We start from the raw sequence: 24,461 nt of genomic DNA, 5'->3' as shown, positions 1-24,461 counted from the left end.
TTTTTCGGCCCTTGAAAACTTACCCACCATTTTGCTGGATTCGCATGAAGCAAATCACAAAAGAAATCTTGATTTTTTTTTGCAAAATTCGAGGTAAATTCAATTTACCTTTAAAAAATTTGCTGATCTCTGGGATATGAGGCAGGTCAATCAAGTTTGCAAGCTGCACAATCCAACATCTTGGCAGATTCCCAATTATTTTTCCGTGTCCCTTTCTAAGCCAATAATTTTCAATCATTTCTCTAGATGTTCCTGTCTCAAACCTCAGAGTCATATTCTGGTCCTGATTCTGAATTAGAAGTCCAAGAAATTTGAGACTTAAGATACCCAAAAACTATTTTATCTTGAGGATTGGAAAAGCTATAGTCCACAGGAAAATACAGAGATCAGCTCTTTATTTTTTTCGGTATGGAAAATGCGCCATTTAATATTTTACCCATTGAAACTTTGCCATTAAAAATTTGATAATAAAAAATAGTGTGCTTACTGTTTTACGCATCAAATATTTTTGCAAGGAAAAGCCTTAGTTACTTACCGGTAACGGGATTTTTCGGAGAACATGACAGCACCACGAGAGAGGATCCGCCCATCAAGGACAGAAAACCTACAGGTTAAAAAGGGTGAAACCTCTCTCCCGCCTCAGTTTAGGTTAACAGAGCATGAGAGGACCGCCAAGGTTAATTATAACAAGACAAAAAAACACAATATTCATTTTAAGCCAATGACTTTAACTAACTTCCCCCGAGGGTGCAAAAAAGGAAAATAACTCTACGGGGGTGCAAAACACCAGTGTAGGGAGGGAATATAAGGGTGCTGTCATGGACTCCGAAAAATCCCGTTACCGATAAGTAACTATGGCTTTATTCGTACTTCCATGACAGCACCACAAGAGAATTACAGAGATGAAAGGAAATTAGGGAGGGACCACAGCCTGAAGCACCCTTCTCCCAAAGGTGAGGTCAGAGGAATCACCCAAATCTAACCTATAATGCCTATAGAAGGTGGAGGGAGAAGACCAGGTGGCAGCCTTACATACAGTTAGGTCCATATATATTTGGACAGAGACAACATTTTTCTAATTTTGGTTCTAGACATTACCACAATGAATTTTAAACAAAACAATTCAGATGCAGTTGAAGTTCAGACTTTCAGCTTTCATTTGAGGGTATGAAACTCCTAAACCCTTCATCCAATTTTAATGTGGATACCCTCAAATGAAAGCTGAAAGTCTGAACTTCAACTGCATCTGAATTGTTGTTTAAAATTCATTGTGGTAATGTCTAGAACCAAAATTAGAAAAATGTTGTCTCTGTCCAAATATATATGGACCTAACTGTATGTCTTCGATGGAAACCCCCGTCTTCTCGGCCCAGGAGGTTGCTACTGCTCTGGTGGAGTGTGCCCTCAACCCCTCCGGTACTTCCTTATCTCCCGAAGAGTAGGTGAGGGAGATGGCTTCTATAATCCACCTCGCAATTGTAGCTTTTGAAGCTTTACAACCTTTCCTAGCCCCTGATGGCATATAAATAGGGAACTATCTTTCCTAAAACTCTGTGAGACCTCCAGATATTTAAGTACGCACCTCCTAACATCCAATATGTGTAGTTTCTCCTCTTTCTGATTTTTATGGGGAAAACAAAAAGTTGGAAGATTTATCTCTTGAGTCCTATGAAATCGTGAGACTACCTTTGGAAGAAAAGCTGGGTCAGGCCTTAATACAATTCTATCATTCAGAATTCGAGTAAATGGTGGGGATATAGAAATCACCTGTATGTCACTCACTCTTCTGGCTGAAGTCAGGGCAACTAACAGTGCTGTCTTGAGAAGAATAATTTTATGGGAGGCTGAATCTAGGGGTCGAAGGGAGGGTTAGTCAAGGCATTTAAGACCAGGTTTAAATCCCAGGGAGAGGATCTGGATTTAATAATAGGTCTACACCTAAGAGAGGCTTTTATAAACCGTGCTATCCAATAATTAGCCGCTATATCGAAAGAAAATAAGGCTCCTAAAGCCAAAACTTGTACTTTCAATGTACTAGTGGTAAGGCCCTGATCTAAACCCCGCTGTAGAAATTCTAGTATCTTCCCAATAGGAACCCCATCCTCTGGTTTGAATTTTGAAAAGGACAGGAACTTCCTCCAAGTTCTAGCGTAGATGTGGGTAGTAACGGGTTTTCTGCTACATAGGAGAGTGTTTACTACATTTGTGGAAAACCCTTTGCTGGTTAACAGTGCCCTTTCAAATTCCATGCCGTTAAATGGAGATTTGAGGCTGGAGGATGGGGAACCGGACCCTGAGTGAGAAGGTCCGGAATCTCCAGAAGAACCCAGGGGTCTGATATTGACATTCTCCGGAGACAAGAGAACCATGGCCTCTTGGGCCAAAAGGGGCATATGAAGATCATTCTTGCTTTGTCTGCCCTGATCTTCCTTATGACTGACGGAAGCAGGACCATAGGAGGGAATGCATATGCCAAAGGAAACTCCCAGGGAATCATGAAGGCGTCCACTGTCAGGGGCCTTTCTCTGGGGTTTAGAGAACAAAACGCTGCCACCTTCCGATTGTATCTTGTCGCGAACAAGTCCACTGTTGGAAGACCCCACATTGCAACAATATTGGAGAATATCTGAGGGTTCAAGGACCATTCTCCTTCTCTGACGTTCTCTTTTCCTCTTAGATGCACAGCAGAAAGGGAGAGAAAATGATCTTTTGCTTTCTGAAGAAGACTGCTACTGTCATTAAGTCTTTTGAACGGGTTCCCCCTTGATGATTTATATAAGCTACTGTGACTTGATTGTCCGAGAGTATACAGACATCCTGGCCCTGCAAATATACAAGGAACCCACTGAGCGCATGATCAACCGCCAAAAGTTCCTTAACATTCGAGGAAAACTGTACCTCATTCTCTGACCAGGTCCCCTGAATTAAGTTACCTTCAAAATGAGCTCCCCAACCTGTAGCACTTGCATCCGTAGTGAAGACTGCAGTAGGTTTACTTTCCCAAGGGACTCCCCTAGAAGGATTAGTGTACACCAACCACCAACGAAAGGATTGTAAGGAGCGAGGGGCCAAGGTAAACTGCTGGTCTAGATGTCCATCTAGAATTGAGTCGTTATATAATATATCCCATTAAAGAGCCCTTGAGTGAAATTGGGACCAACGCACCACGGTAAAACTCGAGGTCAGGGTCCCTAATAATGACATGGCTTTACGGAGTGACATAGTGGGTCTATCCATACAATGTTTTACTAGGCCCTAGATTTTTGCAATCTTTTCTTCTGATAAATGCCATAACTGTCTTTCTAAATCTAAAATGACCCCCAGAAATTGTTGAGGCTTTTGTGGGGTCAACCTAGATTTTTCCAGATTTAGAAACCAACCCAGGCCTTCTAGGACAGAGATTGTCACTTGAAGGTGGGCTTCACATTGTACAAAGGAGTTCCTCACTATCAGGAAATCATCCAGGTAAGGGAATATTAAGATGTCTTTTTCTCTTAAATGGGCCATAACTTCTGACACTAGTTTGGTAAAAACTCTCGGGGCTATAGCCAACCCAAAGGGAAGGGCGGTATACTGGAAGTGTTTAACAACCCCTCTTATTTCAATGGCCACCCTTAAATACTTCTGATAATCTTTATTAATGGGAACATGGTAATATGCGTCTCTAAGATCCAGGACTACCATATAACAGTGGGCGAAAAGTAATTTTATTATTGTTTTTAATGATTCCACTTTAAAGGTATCTGTAATGCACACACCCGGGCTGAGTGGCGTGTGCGTGTGTATGTAGTGATTCCACTGTGCCATGAACCGGAGAGTGCCTGGAGGGGCGTAACTAAGTATCTGCCCGATCCGACCAAGGTCGCACGACGGCATACGACGCCAGTGCACCAGGGAGGAACCGGGCAGGGGGACCAGATGCTACTCCAGGTCAGACCCCGGACACGGCCGTTGACCCACACAGGGGAATACTGGAACAGGCAGGTTAGGCTGGCACACAGACTGGTGGGTATAGGCTGACACGGCTGGAGTACAGACGGGTGGATGCTGGCGAGCACGACTGGTATGCAGGGTATGCAGGCAGGGAGGTACTGGCTGGTATGACAGGTTGGAGCACAGAGTGGATAGGACCCAGTTCAGACTGGGACTCAGGAACAGAACCGCAGATGCAGCGGACAAACACAGCAGAGTGAGACCGCCCGGAGCGGCGAGCAAGAGCAGAGCAAGACGAGACCGCCAGTAGCGGTGAGCGAGAGTAGAGCAGGACAAGGCTGCCTGGAGCGATGAGCAAAGGGTCAGAGCAGAGCGAGACTGCCGGAGCAGTGAGCAAGGAGTCAGAGCAGAGCGAGACTGCCGGAGCAGTGAGCAAAGGAGTCAGAGCAGAGCGAGACTGCCGGAGCAGTGAGCAAAGGGTCAGAGCAGAGCGAGACTGCCGGAGCAGTGAGCAAAGGGTCAGAGCAGAGCGAGACTGCCGGAGCAGTGAGCAAAGGGTCAGAGCGGAGCGAGACTGCCGGAGCAGTGAGCAAAGGGTCAGAGCGGAGCGAGACTGCCGGAGCAGTGAGCAAAGGGTCAGAGCGGAGCGAGACTGCCGGAGCAGTGAGCAAAGGGTCAGAGCGGAGCAAGACTGCCGGAGCAGTGAGCAAGGCAGAGCAGGGGGGACAGGGCTCTGTACACACGGAACAGACAGGAAGGGAAAGGCAGAACCAGATACCCACAGGGTACTTGCAGTGAAGTAGCGAGTGGACCACAAACTCACAAACGGAAGTACAGTGACAACGAGCAGGAGTTAGGTACGAGTTCAGACTCTGCAGAAAAAGGGAAGGTACGGACATAGAGAAAAACAGGAAACAGGCTAGGAGAGTATTCAGACAAGAACAGACACAGCAGCAAGATACAGGAGCGGGTCTAGGTATGCGGCCCCTAGAAGGCGGAACGAACAGGCTAGGAGCGTGTTCACACAGGAACAGGCAAGATACAGGAACGGGTCTAGGTATGCGGCCCCTAGAAGACGGAAAGAACAGGCTAGGAGCGAGTTCACACTGGCCTGGAAATACAGCCTCCAGGATAGGCAGAAGACAACAGGCTAGAAGATAGTTCAGATAGGACACAGTTCAGACACGGGAACTGATACCACAAGGCAGGAAACATAGACAGGACCTGGCACATCAGTGACAAGACGCCAACTGACAGAACACAATGCTCAGGCAGGGTTTCTTGGGAGGAGCTGGGTTAAATACCAGGTGACAGACAGCAATAGGCTGAGGACGCATCAGGGGTGTGTCTGCAGCAGGTACAAGAAACAGGAAGTGATCGGGCGCCACCCTTAAGCAGCAGAAACAGAGGCAAGCAGACAGCATGGAGGGAAGCCAGGCTAGCAGACTGGACTGGAGATCAAGTGCGCGCTCTTGCACAGTGGGAGATGGACCACTATGCAAGGACACCGCCAGGTATGTTACAGTACCCCCCCCCTTACGCCCCCTCTTCTTCAGGCCTGCCAGAATGTTCTGCAGGGAATTCGAGGGCCAATCCTTCACTTCAAGGAGATCACTTCCACTGTCCACAGGAAAAACTGGTCTCATCTGGTTAGCTAGGATGCTACCTCCTATCCAGCCATCCTCAGCAACAGACGAAAAGGGTGGAGTACCAGGAACAGCACACAAGGAAGTCTCTCTCCACTTATTATCAGGTAGCACCCCAGAGGGTTCAGGAGACAACTGGAAGTCCTCCGCCGGGTTGGCGGGGTGCAGAGACTCGGGGGTAACCTCTGCTTCGGAGTACACTAGGTTGGACTCGCTGGAAGAAGCGGCAAAGGTATCAGGTACCGAGTATAGGAGAGTCCCTGTCCATTCGTTATCAGGTAGCACCCCGAAGTGTTCAGGAGACAACTGGAGGTCCTCCGCCTGGTTGGAGGGGTGTAGAGACTCGGCGATAACCTCTGCTTCGGAGTACACTAGGTCGGACTCACTGGAAGAAGCGGCCGAGGTAACAGGTACCGAGTATAGGAGAGTCTCAGTCCATTCGCTACCAGGTAGCACCCCGAAGGGTTCTGGAGACAACTGGAGGTCCTCCGCCTGGTCGGAGGGGTGTAGAGACTCGAGGTTAACTACCGCTTTGAGGTACCCATTGTCAGGCTCACAGGACGGAGCGGACGAAGTATCGGGTACCGGGTGTAGGGAAGTCTCTCTCCATTTGACATCAGGTGGTATCCCGGAGGATTCAGGAGGCAACAGGGGGTCCTCCGCCAGGTAGTAGAGATGCACAGACTCGGAGGTAATCACTGCTTCGGAGTACCCTTGGATAGGCTCACCGGTTAAAGTGGGTGAAGCATCAGATACCGGGTGCAGGAAGTCCTCCTGTGTGGATTCTAGGTGGGCAGAAGTCTCTTCGGGCAGGAGAACTGGTGCGCTACCCACGCACATTACCCATCGGGGCTGCTCCGGGATACAGGGAAGTGAAGCTTCAGCAGGGACCTCCAGGTTGGGGTCAGGAGGTCTTTGGGAGGACAGACCCTGGCGTGACGGCTTGCCTCTAGGCCTAGCACATCTGGACTGCCTCTTGAGGTTGGGAGGAGTATTCCGGAGAGCGTAGTCATCCTGTGTATTCTAGGTGGGCAGTAGTCTCTTCGGGCAGGAGGACTAGTGCGCTACCCACACACATTACCCAACGGGGCTGCTCCGGGTTATTGGGAAGTGAAGCTTCAGCAGGAGCCTCTGGATTAGGGTCATCGAAGACCATTAGAAAGGCCACCAGGAAGGCCATTATGTCCAGGACGATAGGATCCTGTGCGTCCCATAGGGGGGTAATCCATTTCAAGGCATCACCCATTAGGTAAGACATCATGAATCCCACCTTAACCCGATCGGTGGGAAAACAAAGAGGGTAGAACTTGAAGTGTAGCATGCATTGCTCCACAAATGCACGACTCAGTCTTGGATCCCTATAGTACCGTGGTGGATCCGCAGGAACGAGTGCTGATAGATCCATCTGGACGGGTGCGTAATACGCCTGAAACTCAGCTGGTAGCAAAAAAACAAAAAAGTTTCTTCTAGAAGCACGTATTCGCTGGAAAACATCTCAGAGAGCGAAGGCCATGGGGCTCAACGGGAACCATGGCCTGAGCATGCTGTAATGCACACGCCCGGGCTGAGTGGCGTGTGCGTGTGTATGTAGTGATTCCACTGTGCCATGAACCGGAGAGTGCCTGGAGGGGCGTAACTAAGTATCTGCCCGATCCGACCAAGGTTGCACGACGGCATACGACGCCAGTGCACCAGGGAGGAACCGGGCAGAGGGACCAGGTGCTACTCCAGGTCAGACCCCGGACACGGCCGTTGACCCACACAGGGGAATACTGGAACAGGCAGGTTAGGCTGGCACACAGACTGGTGGGTATAGGCAGACACGGCTGGAGTACAGACGGGTGGATGCTGGCGAGCACGACTGGTATGCAGGCAGGGAGGTACTGGCTGGTATGACAGGTTGGAGCACAGAGTGGATAGGACCCAGTTCAGACTGGGACTCAGGAACAGAACCGCAGATGCAGCGGACAAACACAGCAGAGTGAGACCGCCCGGAGCGGCGAGCAAGAGCAGAGCAAGACGAGACCGCCAGTAGCGGTGAGCGAGAGTAGAGCAGGACAAGGCCGCCTGGAGCGGTGAGCAAAGGGTCAGAGCAGAGCGAGACTGCCGGAGCAGTGAGCAAGGAGTCAGAGCAGAGCGAGACTGCCGAAGCAGTGAGCAAAGGAGTCAGAGCAGAGCGAGACTGCCGGAGCAGTGAGCAAAGGGTCAGAGCAGAGCGAGACTGCCAGAGCAGTGATCAAAGGGTCAGAGCAGAGCGAGACTGCCGGAGCAGTGAGCAAAGGGTCAGAGCAGAGCGAGACTGCCGGAGCAGTGAGCAAAGGGTCAGAGCAGAGCGAGACTGCCGGAGCAGTGAGCAAAGGGTCAGAGCAGAACGAGACTGCCGGAGCAGTGAGCAAAGGGTCAGAGCAGAGCGAGACTGCCGGAGCAGTGAGCAAAGGGTCAGAGCAGAGCGAGACTGCCGGAGCAGTGAGCAAAGGGTCAGAGCGGAGCGAGACTGCCGGAGCAGTGAGCAAAGGGTCAGAGCGGAGCGAGACTGCCGGAGCAGTGAGCAAAGGGTCAGAGCGGAGCGAGACTGCCGGAGCAGTGAGCAAAGGGTCAGAGCGGAGCGAGACTGCCGGAGCAGTGAGCAAAGGGTCAGAGCGGAGCAAGACTGCCGGAGCAGTGAGCAAGGCAGAGCAGGTGGGACAGGGCTCTGTACACACGGAACAGACAGGAAGGGAAAGGCAGAACCAGATACCCACAGGGTACTTGCAGTGAAGTAGCGAGTGGACCACAAACTCACAAACGGAAGTACAGTGACAACGAGCAGGAGTTATGTACGAGTTCAGACTCTGCAGAAAAAGGGAAGGTACGGACATAGAGAAAAACAGGAAACAGGCTAGGAGAGTATTCAGACAAGAACAGACACAGCAGCAAGATACAGGAGCGGGTCTAGGTATGTGACCCCTAGAAGGCGGAACGAACAGGCTAGGAGCGTGTTCAGACAGGAACAGGCAAGATACAGGAATGGGTCTAGGTATGCGGCCCCTAGAAGGCAGAAAGAACAGGCTAGGAGCGAGTTCACACTGGCCTGGAAATACAGCCTCCAGGATATGCAGAAGACAACAGGCTAGAAGATAATTCAGACAGGACACAGTTCAGACACGGGAACTGATACCACAAGGCAGGAAACATAGACAGGACCTGGCACATCAGTGACAAGACGCCAACTGACAGAACACAATGCTCAGGCAGGGTTTCTTGGGAGGAGCTGGGTTAAATACCAGGTGACAGACAGCAATAGGCTGAGGACGCATCAGGGGTGTGTCTGCAGCAGGTACAAGAAACAGGAAGTGATCGGGCACCACCCTTAAGCAGCAGAAACAGAGGCAAGCAGACAGCATGGTGGGAAGCCAGGCTAGCAGACTGGACTGGAGATCAAGTGCGCACTCTTGCACAGTGGGAGATGGACCACTATGCAAGGACGCCGCCAGGTATGTTACAGTATGTATTTTAAGAAGGCTATTTAAGGATCTTAAATTTATGATTGTCCTGAAGCACCAATCTGGCTTGGGGACCAGGAAGAGCGAGGAGTAGAATCCGTGTTCCTCTTCTGTTTTCGGAACCTCAATCAGGACATTTTTCTTTAATAGGTCTTGAATCTCCAATACAAGGGCAGTCTGCCGCTCTGGGGAGGAACTAGAGGGAATAATCACGAATCTTCTGTAAGGAAGGGCTTTAAATTGAAATTTAAGACCAAATCTAATTAGGCTCAGAATCCAATTGCTGTGTGAAATACGATCCCAAGACGGGAAAAACAATGACGATCTCCATCCCACCTGGGCCGATTGTGATTCCCCTGGCTTCTGCTCATCTCTGGAAGAAGAACCAAAGAGTAGGCCTCTACCTTTGCAACATCTTTCTTCTAATTTCTCCTGTTCTCTAAAAAATCTTCTTCGGACAAACTTCTTTTTCCGAAATGATTTCTTAAAAGAGGGTAGAGATACAGACAGAAACCCCTTCTTAGGATCTCCAGCTTTTTCCAAAAGTTTATCCATGGTTTGGCCAAAAAGATATTCCCCCTCACAAGAAATAGTACAAAGTCTAGACTTCGTTTGTACATCTCCAGGCCAGCATTTAAGCCATAGAGCTCTCCGAGCAGCATTTGATAGAGCTGATGATTTCGCTGCCAGTCTAACCGAGTCCGCACACGCGGTAGCCAGAAAGGCCGCTGCACCCTGGACTAGGGAAAGGGAAGAAATCATCTCCTTCCTGGAGACACCCTCCTTCAGTTGGTTGTCTAGTTGTTCCAGCCAGACCATCAGGGCTCTGGATGTGCAGGTGGCTGCAACTGCTGGTTTCAGGGCTCCTGCAGCTGTCTCCAAAGCACCTTTCAAAAAGATATCTGCTCGTCTGTCCAGGGGGTCTCTTAATGCTCCCATGTCGTCGAATGGGAGAGAAGACTTTTTTGATGCCTTAGCAATGGCAACATCTAGCCTTGGTGCTTTTGACCAAGAGGAACTTGCGGCATCATCAAACGGATACTTACTTTTGAAGGAGGGGGGATGCTAGCCTTCCTGTCTGGCTTTTGCCACTCTCTAGCAATGAGATCTTTAATTTTAGTGTTCATGGGAAAACATCTCTGCTTTTTCTGACCTAATCCCCCAAACATTACATCCTCCAAAGATTTTTCTGGTCTAGTGTCCACAATGCCTATGGTAGTCTGGACAGCTTTCACCAAGGCATCAACCTCATGCAGAGGAAAACATTGTCTATCAGACTCGCTATTAGAGGAAGAGGTGGAAGAGGAGGAAACGTCTGAGATATCAGAGTCTGAGACTGGCTGAGGGTCCTGAAGAGAATGCCTGGGCTCAGAATTCCCTCGCAAAGCCTTGTCTGTTTCTTTTTTAATTAAAGTTTTTAGACCTAAGGAAAACCCTGTTTCTTCCGTCATCACCTTGTCAATACAAGGTTGACACAATTTTTTAATATATGCATCAGGGAGCAGATTGCTGCATAGGGCACATTCCTTATGTTTTAATTTAAATGAACATTTCTTGCTCTGAAACAATTATAGACAGAGAACTAGAGGAAGAATTAGTAGAACTTTCACGAAGATTCCACATACCCCCTGGAATATGTGGTACTGTAGAAGCAGAGGAATCCTTATTAACTGGCGGAGGATCACGCCGAACAACAGGACCTTCCTTCCTGCTTTTTGCGGTGAACTTCCTAGTTGAACGACTGGACCCATACTGGCAACGACGTTGCACCGCCCGTTGTGAGGGCTCCCCAGAGGGCTGCTCCTGCAGCAGTTGTTCTTGCTGAGGTGGTAGCTGCTCTTTCGAATCTCCCACGTTGCCAAAAGAAAACAATGGGCAGGGAAGCACCTCTGTATGCTGCCAGGTCCTTTTCATACTGGCCATACCTGGTACCTGTGTGGTGGGTCCCCGGAAGGAACCTCCCTCTCCCCCCAGGTGGGCTAATCACTGCCTCCCAGCAGCACTGGCGGGACGCCCCTCGTCAGCGGCGAACAGGCTCCTGCTCCGGCGTTCTCACACACTCGCATGCAGCCCCATACTTCCTGGCCGAGCACGAACCACGCCCACTTCCGGAAGGCTCCGGCACACCGGAAATACGTCACAGGGCCGCGCCTGACACGTTCCCCGCCGGCTGCGGCCCAGGTCTCCTGTATAGTGTAGCAGGGGGGGCGGTGGTCCACACATAGCGGACCATCCACCTCTGCAAGAGGGGATGTCACACTGACCGCAACGCACACGGAGGTGCCCCAATGAGCCCTGCCGTGGCGTCTCCAGAAGTTCAGGACCGACTAGGGCAGGAACTTCACCGCCCCAGCCCTGTCTATTCCATCTGGGGCAAGAGATCTTTTTTCTTCATCCTGCAGGTAAGCCTGATAGGTCTCCCATCAAGGACAGAAAACCTAAACTGAGGCGGGAGAGAGGTGCCACCCTTTTTAACCTGTAGGTTTCCTGTCCTTCATGGGCGGATCCTCTCTCGTGGTGCTGTCATGGGAGTACGAATAAATCCACATGAAAACAAACCATAACATGTAACACAAACTTGTACTCACCTGAGCGGTTATCTGTAGGAATCTCCTCTTTACACCACTCAAAACCACTCACATATGTCTCTGCAGTGTAAATATGGGTCAGATCTTTACCCTGAAACAAATATTGGAAAATTCACAGACAGATGAGAAGTAGTAAGAAATTATTTAGGAAAAAAGATCATAAATTAACATGATGACCAAAAATTAAATGACAGCAGTAGTTATCAAATCACTTCAGTTCCTTAATAAACCAAAAACTTGTAATCACTAAAGGGCCGGTGTCTCTAATAAATTGGCCATTCAGTGTATAATACTGGTGGGTCAAACAAGACTGAATACAAGACCTTCACAGCCTTCTACACATCATAGAGGAGATTTCATGACACGTTCTCTCCATCTACCTGATGATCCTGGGGAACATTGAGGTATTCGTCTGAACCATCATGTGGACGAAAAGGACAGCGACATCTCTCTGGTGTTGTCCTCTTACTGGATAGAACTGTAGGAAACACAAACAGAGACTGAATTCATTCTTTACAGATAATTATAGGCCGTGTGTATTTAGTCCTGTCTATTACCTGGTGATGTGAGGGGCTGGGGAACCTCCATCAAGATGTCCTTGTACAGATCTTTGTGTCCTTCTAAATACTCCCACTCCTCCATGGTGAAGTAGATGGTGACATCCTGACACCTTATAGGAACCTGACACATACAATGATACCGTCATCCCCCGATCCCTTCATAGCGTTACTGTATAATGTCCCAGCATTCCCGGCATTGTCACCTCTCCAGTCAGCAGCTCAATCATCTTGTAGGTGAGTTCTAGGATCTTCTGGTCATTGATGTCCTCATGTATCAGGGGGTGAGTTGGAGGCCAAGTGATTGGGCTCAGGGGTCTTCCCCATCCCTCAGACACAGGGTCCTGACAGCGCTCACTAGAGGTCTTCTTCACTAGTGTGTAATCCTGGTTATGGAGAGACACATTAATAAATCTCACTACAGACATTTCCAGAGTCCTCACCTCTCCAGTTCTGTCCATCTGTTATTCCCATAGATAAGAATGATGTAATGTGACGTCATCAGAATCTCTCACCTCTCCAGTAAGCCGGAAGACGATCTCTAGGGTGAGGTGTAATATCCTCTTCGCCATCTTGTCCCTGTCCCTATCCATTCTAGAAAGGTCAATCAGGAAAATTCTCTTATGTAGAAGATCTCCACTGAGAGGATCCGATATTGTACCTGAATGGGAAGAAGGTGAGTCGATGTCTCTCCAGACCCCAGAGCATAATAAACATATGAAAAAATAAAAAGAGATACATTATACTCATTTGGACGACACTTGTCCCACTACACAGTCCAGTCATCTTCTTTGGTCTGGTAACTGATGCGACCTTCACTGGGCCATCTTTGGTGGCCTTTAGTGCCTGACATCTTTGGTGTCTCTAAAAATTGCCAGCATAAGCACACGTCAAAGATGGCCTAGTGAAGATCATACTGGCTATTGGACCGAAAAAGACAGGTGAGGGCCAGGTATTATTTTTTAAAACTTTTTTTTTAACCCATTCCTTGCCATTTTTAATGCAGCTCTACGATATTTAAGGATTTGTAGAAAATTAATCGAAAAAAATTGGTTTCTGGTGAATATCCAATCACCTAAAAAGTGATTTAACTTACCAAAGTCTAAAAAAAATACAACTACTTGAGATAATAAGGGGAAATATGAGGAGATATAATGTGTGTACGTCGTACTGTATTCTCTGTCTTTGTATGGATCAGAACATTTAGTATCTTATCAACACAGTTCCTCCACTTTTGAGGTCAAAGCACGTTGCACCTTCACATGAAGATTACAGGTAATCACTGATGGCAGCATATTTGGCACATGATCTCTGAGGAGCAACGTGGAACAGAAAAGTCAAATCACGTAAATTCTGTAAACTTAGGCTGACAGAAACCATGGGAGCTTCAGCGTTCGTTCGAGTGGAGGGTATATAATACATTCACTTGAAAGATTGTTTATTTTCAGTGTTAAGAAATTAATCTCCTAATGTAAAACTCCTAATACATTGGTTTTCAACCAGGTAAATGAAAAAACCTAGATATCTGCAAAACTGTTTTATTGAGAATGGGTAAAATATGGGGCCATTATATTATATGGAAGGCAATGATGAGGCCATTAGACTATATGGAGGGCAATGTGGAGTCCATTACATTATATGGAACTCAATGTGGAGGCAATTATATTATATGGAAGGCTATGTAGGGCCCATTATATTATATAGAAGGCAATGTGGGGTCCATTACATTATATGGAACTCAATGTGGAGGCAATTATATTATATGAAAGGCTATGTGGGGCCCATTATATTATATGAAAGGCTATGTGGGGCCCAATATATTATATGGAGGGCTATGTGGCGTCCATTATAATATATGGAGGGCTATGTGGGGCCCATTATATTATATGGAAGGCTATGTGGGGCCCATTATATTATATGGAAGGCTATGTGGGGCCCATTATATTATATGGAAGGCGATGTGGGGCCCATTATATTATATGGAGGGCTATGTGGGGTCCATTATATTATTTAGAGGGCAATGTGGGGTCCATTACATTATATGGAACTCAATGTGGGGACAATTATATTATATGGAAGGATATGTGGGGCCCATTATATTATATGAAAGGCTATGTAGGGCCATTATATTATATGGAGGGCTATGTGGGGCCCATTATATTATATGGCAGGCTATGTGGGGCCCATTATATTATATGGAGGGCTATGTGGGGTCCATTATATTATATGAAAGGCTATGTGGGGCCCATTATATTATATGAAAGGCTATGTGGGGCCCATTATATTATATGGAATGCTATGTGGGGCCCATTATATTATATGGAGGGTTACGTGGGACCCATTATATTATATGGAAGGCTATGTGGGGCCCATTATATTATATGGAAGGCTTTGTGCAGCCCATTATATTATATGGAAGGCTATGTGGGGCCCATTATATTATATGGAAGGCTATGTGGGGCCCATTATATTATATGGAGGGTTATGTGGGACCCATTATATTATATGGAAGGCTATGTGGGGCCCATTATATTATATGAAGGGTTATGTGGCATCGATTAAAATATATGGAGGGCTATGTGGGGTCCATTATATTATAATGAGGGCTATGTGGGGTCCATTAAATTATATGGAAGGCAATGTGAGGGCCAATATTGGAAATCGATGGCCAGTGGAAAGAAGCTGAAAGAGAGAAACTTTCCTCATATTCTTTATCAGACAACAGAGTTCTTATTTTTTTGGTAAGGCATTAGGGATTCCCTATTCCAGCTTCATTTACTCATCCTACATGTCTACACCTTGGCATGCCACCATCTTGCCTTCAATAAAACAGATTAACAGTATATCTGTACTTGGGGTAAATTAATTAATGTGATTGCAAACTACTGATCTAGATGCTTAGTACAAAAAGAACAAGTTTTAGTTTCTTGTTATAGGGTAAAAAGTCACATCACTGTACAAAACAAAATCCCAAGCCGTCTGGCCACAAACTTCACAGCTCCTGTATAGTCCAGGTGTAAGACCTACAGACCAAGACCTCAAACAAGTGTCCATGATGATGGCTTCCACAGCCGATGTGATAATGTATAAGATAGTCATGATTCACCTTTCAGCACCTCGGGACAAGTGGTCTCTGACTGTCCTGATAACATGCCAAACAAAATCCTGCAGACCCCAGTAATCGGTCACTGTCCTCAGTAGTGATGAGGGCACAGACCACTGAAGCCACTGGATTGCTGCAAAATGGGTGACGATTATTTGGTAACAGAGAGGATCCTTCTATTCTACAGCAAAATACATCTTAAATATCACAATTTGTGAAGACAAAATATGAGATGTCCTGCTACAAAATCTACTAATAAAACCTATTTACTTATACTTTTCTGAAATATATATTTTCAATAAAGTTAAAGGGGTATTCCCATCTCCAATATCCTATCCAACATGTAATAGGTTTATTAATAATAATAATATTAGAAAATACCTCCAATTAGAAACGTAGTTTAGCTCTCCTGGTTCACTATGTCCTTACTCTATGTGTAGGGCATTGCAGTAGCTTAGGTATCCATGGTTACAACCACTCACAGAGTGACAGTTAGCTGTTAGTGGTCATAACCATGGATACCCAATCTACTGCTGGATAGCTTACACCTGCTACATAATTTCCTTTAATTCCTACTGAGGGAGAAGAACCACCAAGGGGAAACATAATGGGGGAATCTCCACATACCTCCACCTGCAGAGCCGCCACCACATATATGGCTGCTCTGTGCGCACACCGCACAGGACCTGTGGTGATGTCACAGGAGGGGAGGAGTCAGGGGTCACATGATCAGGGGCCTCAGTGTCTGCAGGACTCTGCTGTGCTGGTTGTCATGGTGCTGGATGAGCTGACAAGGGATCAGTAGAAATGTACAGTGTGGATGTAGCAGAGCTGTGTGTGTATGATGTGGAGGCCATAATACTATATATAGGGGTAGGCCCCGGGCGCAAGAGTGTCAGTGGGCCCCTTTAACACAGATACCGCAAAGAAATATATATATAGTACAATGCTGAAGATTTCACTTCTTACATTACATGAGTGATATCTATTGTAAATTCTACAATAGCTCAGAAACCGGCGAATCCTCACAGCGCACAGTGCAGACCGGACAGTATAGTCCTCCATACAGTATAATGGGCACCACATAGTCCTCTATACAGTACTATGGGCCCCATATATTGCTCCATACAGTATTATGGGCACCAATAAGTCCTCCATACAGTATTATGGGCACCACTAAGTCCTCCATACAGTATTATGGCACCACTAAGTCCTCCATACAGTATCATGGACTCCACATAGTCCTCTATACAGTATCATGGGCACCACATAGTCCTCCATACAGTATCATGGGCTCCACATAGTCCTCCATACAGTATCATGGGCTCCACATAGTCCTCCATACAGTATCATGGGCACCACATAGTCCTCCATACAGTATCATGGGCTCCACATAGTCCTCCATACAGTATCATGGGCTCCACATAGTCCTCCATACAGTATCATGGGCACCACATAGTCCTCCATACAGTATCATGGGCACCACATAGTCCTCCATACAGTATTATGGGCCCCATATAATGCTCCACACAGAATAATTGGCCCATATAATGCTCCATACAGAATAATTGGCCCATATAATGCTCCATACATAATGGGCCCATATAATGCTCCATACAGAATAATGGACCCCATATAATGCTCCATACAGAATAGTGGACCCCATATAATGCTCCATACAGAATAATGGACCCCACATAATGCTCCATACAGAATAATGGACCCCATATAATGCTCCATACAGACTAATGGGCCCATATAATACTCCATGCAGAATAATGGACCCCATATAATGCTCCATACAGAATAATGGACCCCATATAATGCTCCATACAGAATAGTGCACCCCATATAATGCGCCATACAGAATAGTGGGCCCATATAATGCTCCATGCAGAATAATGGACCCCATATAATGCTCCATACAGAATAATGGAGCCCATATAATGCTCCACACAGAATAATTGGCCCATATAATGCTCCATACATAATGGGCCCATATAATGCTCCATACAGAATAATGGACCCCATATAATGTTCCATACAGAATAGTGCACCCCATATAATGCTCCATACAGAATAGTGGACCCCATATAATACTCCATACAGAATAATGGACCCCATATAATGCTCCATACAGAATAATGGACCCCATATAATGCTCAATACAGAATAATGGACCCCTTATAATCCTCCATACAGAATAATGGGCCCATATAATGCTCCATACAGAATAATGGACCCCATATAATGCTCCATACAGAATAGTGCACCCCATATAATGCTCCATACAGAATAGTGGACCCCATATAATACTCCATACAGAATAATGGACCCCATATAATGCTCCATACAGAATAATGGACCGCATATAATGCTCCATACAGAATAATGTACCCCATATAATGCTCCATACAGAATAATGGACCCCATATAATGCTCCATACAGAATAATGGGCCCTATATAATGCTCCATACAGAATAATGGGCCCATATAATGCTCCATACGGAATAATGGACCCCATATAATGCTCCACACAGAATAATGGACCCCATATAATGCTCCACACAGAATAATTGGCCCATATAATGATCGCTACATAATGGGCCAATATAATGCTCCATACAGAATAATGGACCTCATATAATGCTCCATACAGAATAGTGCACCCCATATAATGCTCCATACAGAATAATGGAACCCATATAATGCTCCATACAGAATAATGGACCCCATATAATGCTCCATACAGAATAATGGGCTGCATATAATGCTCCATACATAATAATGGGCCCATATAATGCTCCATACAGAATAATGGGCCCTATATAATTCTCCATACAGAATAATGGGCCCATATAATGCTACATACAGAATGGACACCATATAATACTCCATACAGAATAATGGACCCCATATAATGCTCCATACAGAATAATGGACCCCATATATTGCTCCCTACAGAATAATGGGCCCATATAATGCTCGATACAGAATAATGGGCTCATATATTGCTCCATACAGAATAATGGACCCCATATAATGCTCCATGCAGAATAATAGACCCCATATAATGCCCCATACAGAATAATGGACCCCATATAATGCTCCATACAGAATAATGAATCCCATATAATGCTCCATACAGAATAATGGACTGCATATAATGCTCCATACAGAATAATGGACCCCATATAATGCTCCATACAGAATAATGGACCCCATATAATGCTCCATACAGAATAATGGACCCCATATAATGCTCCACACAGAATAATGGACCTCATATAATGCGCCATACAGAATTATGGGCCCATGTAATGCTCCATGCTGTATGGGCCCCATATAATGTTCCATGCTGTATGGGCCCCGTATATTGCTCCAGGCTGTATGGGTCCTGTATAATGCTCCATGCTGTATGGGTCCCATATAATGCTCCATGCTGTATGGGCCCCATATAATGCTCCATGCTGTATGGGCCCAGTATATTGCTCCAGGCTGTATGGGCCCCGTATAATGCTCCATGCTGTATGGACCCCATATAATGTTCCATGCTGTATGGGCCCCATATAATGCTCCATGCTGTATGGGCCCCATAGTGCTCCATGCTGTATGGGTCCAGTATATTGCTCCAGGCTGTATGGGCTCCATGTAATGCTCCAAGCCTCCATACATAAAAAAAAAAAATCAAATACTCACCTCTCCTCTCTGGCTGCTGCTCTGCTCCGGACTCTAATGCTAGGTATGGGAAGGACCCAGCGTACTACAGGAAAAGGGGGGAAGCCCAGCAACTAGGGAAAGGGAGAATGGAGACCCCTAGGCAGATCTAACAACACCTTGACTCCCCTATCGTCCCTAAATAGGTTCTGCACGTATCACCGAGCAGGATATCTTAGCCCTGGCTGTCCCTAGAGCTAGGCCCTAGGAAGGGAGGGGGAGGGGTGAGCACTAGTCAGCCCCACTGCAACTAAAGACAAACAAGGGAAACAGACAATGGGATACACTTAGCTTTGAGAAGACACCAGAGAGATCACAACTACAATCCGCAAAGGAACTCCAAGAAGAATCTAGCCAACTGCTAGAACTCCAGACCTCTACAGAGGAATTTACTCTATCACCAGCGATTCTCTGGAGAAACGGAGGGTATTTAAAATCCAGCAAGGGTATGTTAATTAGCAGCAGAAGGTGGAGATCACCGCTGGGTCCTAGAGAGGGAGGAATGATGAAAGGATCAAGAAGGTGTCTGCAAAGCCAAGTGCAGCAACCTTCTACAACCGGATCCAGAATGACTGTCTGTCAAACCTGATACACCCATGACACAGACTTCTCAGCTTCGCCATCTTCATGCTCTCTGCGCTGTGACTGCTCAGCAGAGGGCGCGCTGTAAAGACGTCATCGCGCCCTCTGACCTGAGACGTCACAGTCAGAAGACGCGGAAGAAACAGGACCTGCTGAAGAGGCACGGGGAGAGGGAAGTATTATGTCGGGGCCCTGAGCAAGCGGGGCCCCTTAGCGTGCTGGGGTGCCCGATGGCGAGTGCTCCCCCTTGCCTGCTCAGGGACCGGCACTTACTTAGGTGCGCCGGGTTCTGACATCGGGCCTGTATAGAGACATCATAATGTACATAGGGTTGTGGGGCCATCATGTACATAGGGAACTGCAGCATCATACTGTATCTAGGGGTCTATATATAGGGAGTTGTGAGGATCATCATATTGTATATAGAGACTGTGGGCGAATCATACTTTATATATGGAGCTGGGTTACATTACACTGTATCTGTGGGCTGTGGGAGCATCATTTGCTATATACTGGAATGTGGGGAACTGTGGGGAAGTCATATTGTATATAGAGGCTGTGGAGACATACTATATATAAGAGAAACTATAAAGGACATCATACTGTTTATAGGGAGATGTGATCAGTGGTCAATAGCGTCAGGCCATGCGACCACTATGAGGCCCATTAGTGTGAGGGGGCTATTACATTATATGGAAGGCAATGTGGGGCCATTATACTATATGGAAGGCTATGTGGGGTTAATATATTGTATGGAAGGCTATGTGGGGCCATTATACTGTTTGAAGGATTATGTGGGTGCCATTATAATGTTTGGAGGGCTAAGTGGGGACTATTATATTGTTTGGAGGGCTACATTGGGGCTATTATACTGTTTGGAGGGCTAAGTGGGGGCCATTATACTGTTTGGAGGGCTATGTGGGGGCCATTATATTGTTCAGAGGGCTATGTGGGGTCCATTATACTGTTTGAAGGGCCATAATACTGTTTGGAGGGCCATGGGGGGCAATATACAGTGTGGGGGCAATTATATTGTGTGGGAGGCTGTGCTGGGGTCCCAGTTCGGTCATCATACTGTGTAGAGGTCACCATACTTTGCTGGGTGGGTACAGTAGGGTCATCATACTGTGCATCTGGAGGGTGTGGTGTAGGAATTCACTGTATGGGTATCAAACCGTGTTTGGGGGGCACTTTTGTTGGCATCATACTTTATGGGGGCAATGAAAGGGATATCTAGGACTTCAAAGGGAGGAAAATTACTCTGTAAGGGCTGCAAAGTTGTGAGATATGCTCTTCTATGTCCTACGCAATATGTATTTTTTTTTATTTGGGGGGGGGGGCGCTTAGAACTTCTGCTATGGGGCCTCATGATTTCTTTGTACGCCCCTGGATGTAATGACATCATACTGAGTATAGGGGAGCTGTGAGGACGTCATACTGTACGTACTGTATGTAGTGAGCAGGGTGTCCATTACATTGTATATAGAGAGCTGTGAGGATCAACATACTGTATTTAGGGAGCAGTGAGGATATCATACTGTATATATGTGGGTTGTGGGGGACATCTTACTGTGAATAGGGGGCTGTGGGGCCATCATACTGTATATAGAGAGCTGTGGGGGCATCATACTGTGTATAGGGACCTGTGGGGCCATCATACTGTGTATAGAGAGCATACATAGGACAGACACCTGTAACGATTAAAATTTGTTTCACAGAACATCGTTCAGCCAGTAGAACTTTTGAACAAAAGAAAAAAGAAAAGATTCTAAAAAAAAAAATTCTGAAAGATTTAGAGAAAGAATATGGAGAGACAACAATGCTAGACATTTATTTAAACATAAACATCAGGTATGTGAATTAAGATGGAGGATTTTGGAAGAAATAGCAGGAGGAGATCAAGAGGAATTATAAGTTTGGTTATTAAAAAGAGAAGTTTAAATAAAAACGTCAATATCAGTACTGAAGATTCCAATAGATAACCATCTTATATGTAGTTTTTTTTTAAAACTATTAGTGACTAGGTATGTATTTATATACAGTGCTCAAAAAAATAAAGGGAACACTTAAACAACAGAATATAACTCCGAGTAAATTAAACTTCTGTGAAATCAAACTGTCCACTTAGGAAGCAACACTGATTGACAATCAATTTCACATGCTGTTGTGCAAAAAAATAGACAATAGATGGAAATTATTGGCAATTATCAAGACACACTCAATAAAGGAGTGGTTCTGCAGGTGGGGACCACAGACCACATCTCAATACCAATGCTTTCTGGCTGATGTTTTGGTCACTTTTGAATGTTGGTTGTGCTTTCACACTCGTGGTAGCATGAGACGGACTCTACAACCCACAGAACTTGCTCAGGTAGTGCAGCTCATCCAGGATCGCACATCAATGCGAGCTGTGGCAAGAAGGTTTGCTGTGTCTGTCAGCGTAGTGTCCAGAGGCTGGAGGCGCTACCAGACCAGGAGACAGGCCAGTACACCAGGAGACGTGGAGGGGGCCGTAGAAGGGCAACAACCCAGCAGCAGGACCGCTACCTCTGCCTTTGTGCAAGGAGGAACAGGAGGAACACTGCCAGAGCCCTGCAAAATGACCTCCAGCTGGCTACAAATGTGCATGTGTCTACACAAACGGTTAGAAACCTACTCCATGAGGGTGGTATGCGGGCCCAACGTCCACAGATGGGGTTGTGCTCACAGCCCAACACCGTGCAGGACGCTTTGCATTTGCCACAGAACAACAGGATTGGCAAAGTCACCACTGGCGTCCTGTGCTCTTCACAGATGAAAGCAGGTTCACACTGAGCACATGTGACAGACATGACAGAGTCTGGAGACACAGTGGAGAGTGATCTGCTGCCTGCAACATCCTTCAGCATGACCGGTTTGGCAGTGGGTCAGTAATATTGTGGGGTGGCATTTCTTCGGAGGGCCACACAGCCCTCCATGTGCTCACCAGAGGTAGCCTGACTGCCATTAGGTACCGAGATGAGTTCCTCAGAGATCCTCAGACCCCTTGTGAGACCATATACTGGTGGGGTTGGCCCTGGGTTCCTCCTAATGCAGGACAATGCCAGACCTCATGTGGCTGGAGTGTGTCAGCAGTTCCTGCAAATCAAGGCATTGAAGCTATGGACCTGAATCAGATTGAGCACATCTGGGACATCATGTCTCGCTCCATCCACCAACGTCACGTTGCACCACAGACTGTCCAGGAGTTGGCGGATGCTTTGGTCCCACAGAAGACCATCCGCAACCTCATCAGGAGCATGCCCAGGCATTGTAGGGAGGTCATACAGGCACGTGGAGACCACACACAATACTGAGACTCATTTTGACTTGTTTTAAGGACATTACATCAAAGTTGGATCAGCCTGTAGTGTGTTTTTCCACTTTAATTTTGGGTGTGACTCCAAATCCAGGCCTCCATTGGTTAATAAATTTGATTTCCATTGATGATTTTTGTGTGATTTTGTTGTCAGCACATTCAACTTTGTACAGAACAAAGTATTCAATGATAATATTTCATTCATTCAGATCTAGGATGAGTTATTTGAGTGTTCCCTTTCTTTTTTTGAGCAGTGTATTTTAGTGTTAGACATTGATTTGGATTATTTAATAAACAGCTATAACAAACAGGTAACATTGATATAGTAATATTTTATAAAGCAAAATTAATTGTTTATATTATTAAATAAAATTAATAATTATATATTGCTAGTTTATAGGTATTACATTGTATTAAATAGTGAAAAGAACTTGTAAGTGGAGTCTTAGTAATTCATTGTAATGTATTTGTTGGTGGTGGCTGTTATGTGTTCTAAATGCACAGTTAACCAAGAACCACAAACTTGAGAAAGGGGATTGTCCTGAAATGTCGCTACGGCTAAGATTGCTTAATACCAACTATAGTGTCTCTGCTTGTTTTGGAGCTCAAAAGATAGGAGCTGAGGTTTATGGAGAGAGCCTATTGGAAGCACTTTTCTTTATAGACTAAAGTATTTGTGAAAGTTAGTGGGCTGTGAGACCATCATGATGTAAATAGGGAGCTGTGGGGGCATCATACTGTACATAGGGAGCTGTGGTGCCATCATAATAATAATAATTTTTATTTTAATAGCGCCAACATATTCCGCAGCACTTTACAATTTTAGGGGTGGGGGCTTCAACAGACAAAAAGACATTACCAAAAAAGCATAACTCAGATATCAAAAGGAGTGAGGGCCCTGCTCGCAAGCTTACAGTCTATGAGGAAATAGGGGGGTGGGGGAGGGGGGGTGACACAAAAGGTAAAATGTACAAATATTGTATAATACAGCCATAATATGCTAAATAGGGTAAGTACATAGCAATACATGAACTGGTCGCCAGCCAGTATGTGTACAGTACAGACAAGCTATTCAGTGCATGGATGGTCTGTTTTAAAAACTGACCCTATCATTCGCAAGTTCCTGCCAGAGAGTCCACTGCTCACGGTGAGAAGGAGCAAAAATATTAAGGATCTATCTGTGAGAAGTCACTAATAGTGTTGAGCGAGTATGTTCTATTAACCCTTTCTCCGAGTATGCTCGGGCCGAGCTCTGAGTATTTACAGCTGCTAGGTGATATGGTTGAATCGCTCCCGTGTGCATGATTTGCGACTGTTTGACAGTTTTATTACATGTGAGGAATGTTTATTTCTTACACATTCCTCACATGTAATAAAACTGTCAAACAGTTGCAAATCATGCACACGGGAGAGATTCAACCATATCACCGAGCAGCTGTAAATACTCGGAGCTCGGCCCGAGCATACTCGGACAGAACATACTCGCTCAACACTAGTCACTATATCTCAAATCCT

At 46.1% G+C, this 24,461-nt stretch overlaps 1 pseudogene; it reads right to left on the bottom strand.

Moving 5' to 3' along the window:
* LOC141271472 (uncharacterized) overlaps positions 1 to 24,461 on the bottom strand; it is a 149,419-nt pseudogene that overhangs the window by 52,817 nt on the left and 72,141 nt on the right.

The sequence above is a fragment of the Phyllobates terribilis genome, unplaced genomic scaffold, assembly GCF_046119375.1.
Source record: "Phyllobates terribilis strain yellow unplaced genomic scaffold, ASM4611937v1 Scaffold_5__5_contigs__length_657084704, whole genome shotgun sequence".
NCBI classification, from domain to species: Eukaryota; Metazoa; Chordata; class Amphibia; order Anura; family Dendrobatidae; genus Phyllobates; species Phyllobates terribilis.
Note: the sequence above shows the minus strand (reverse complement) of the source record. Positions and strands in the feature narration are given on the sequence as shown.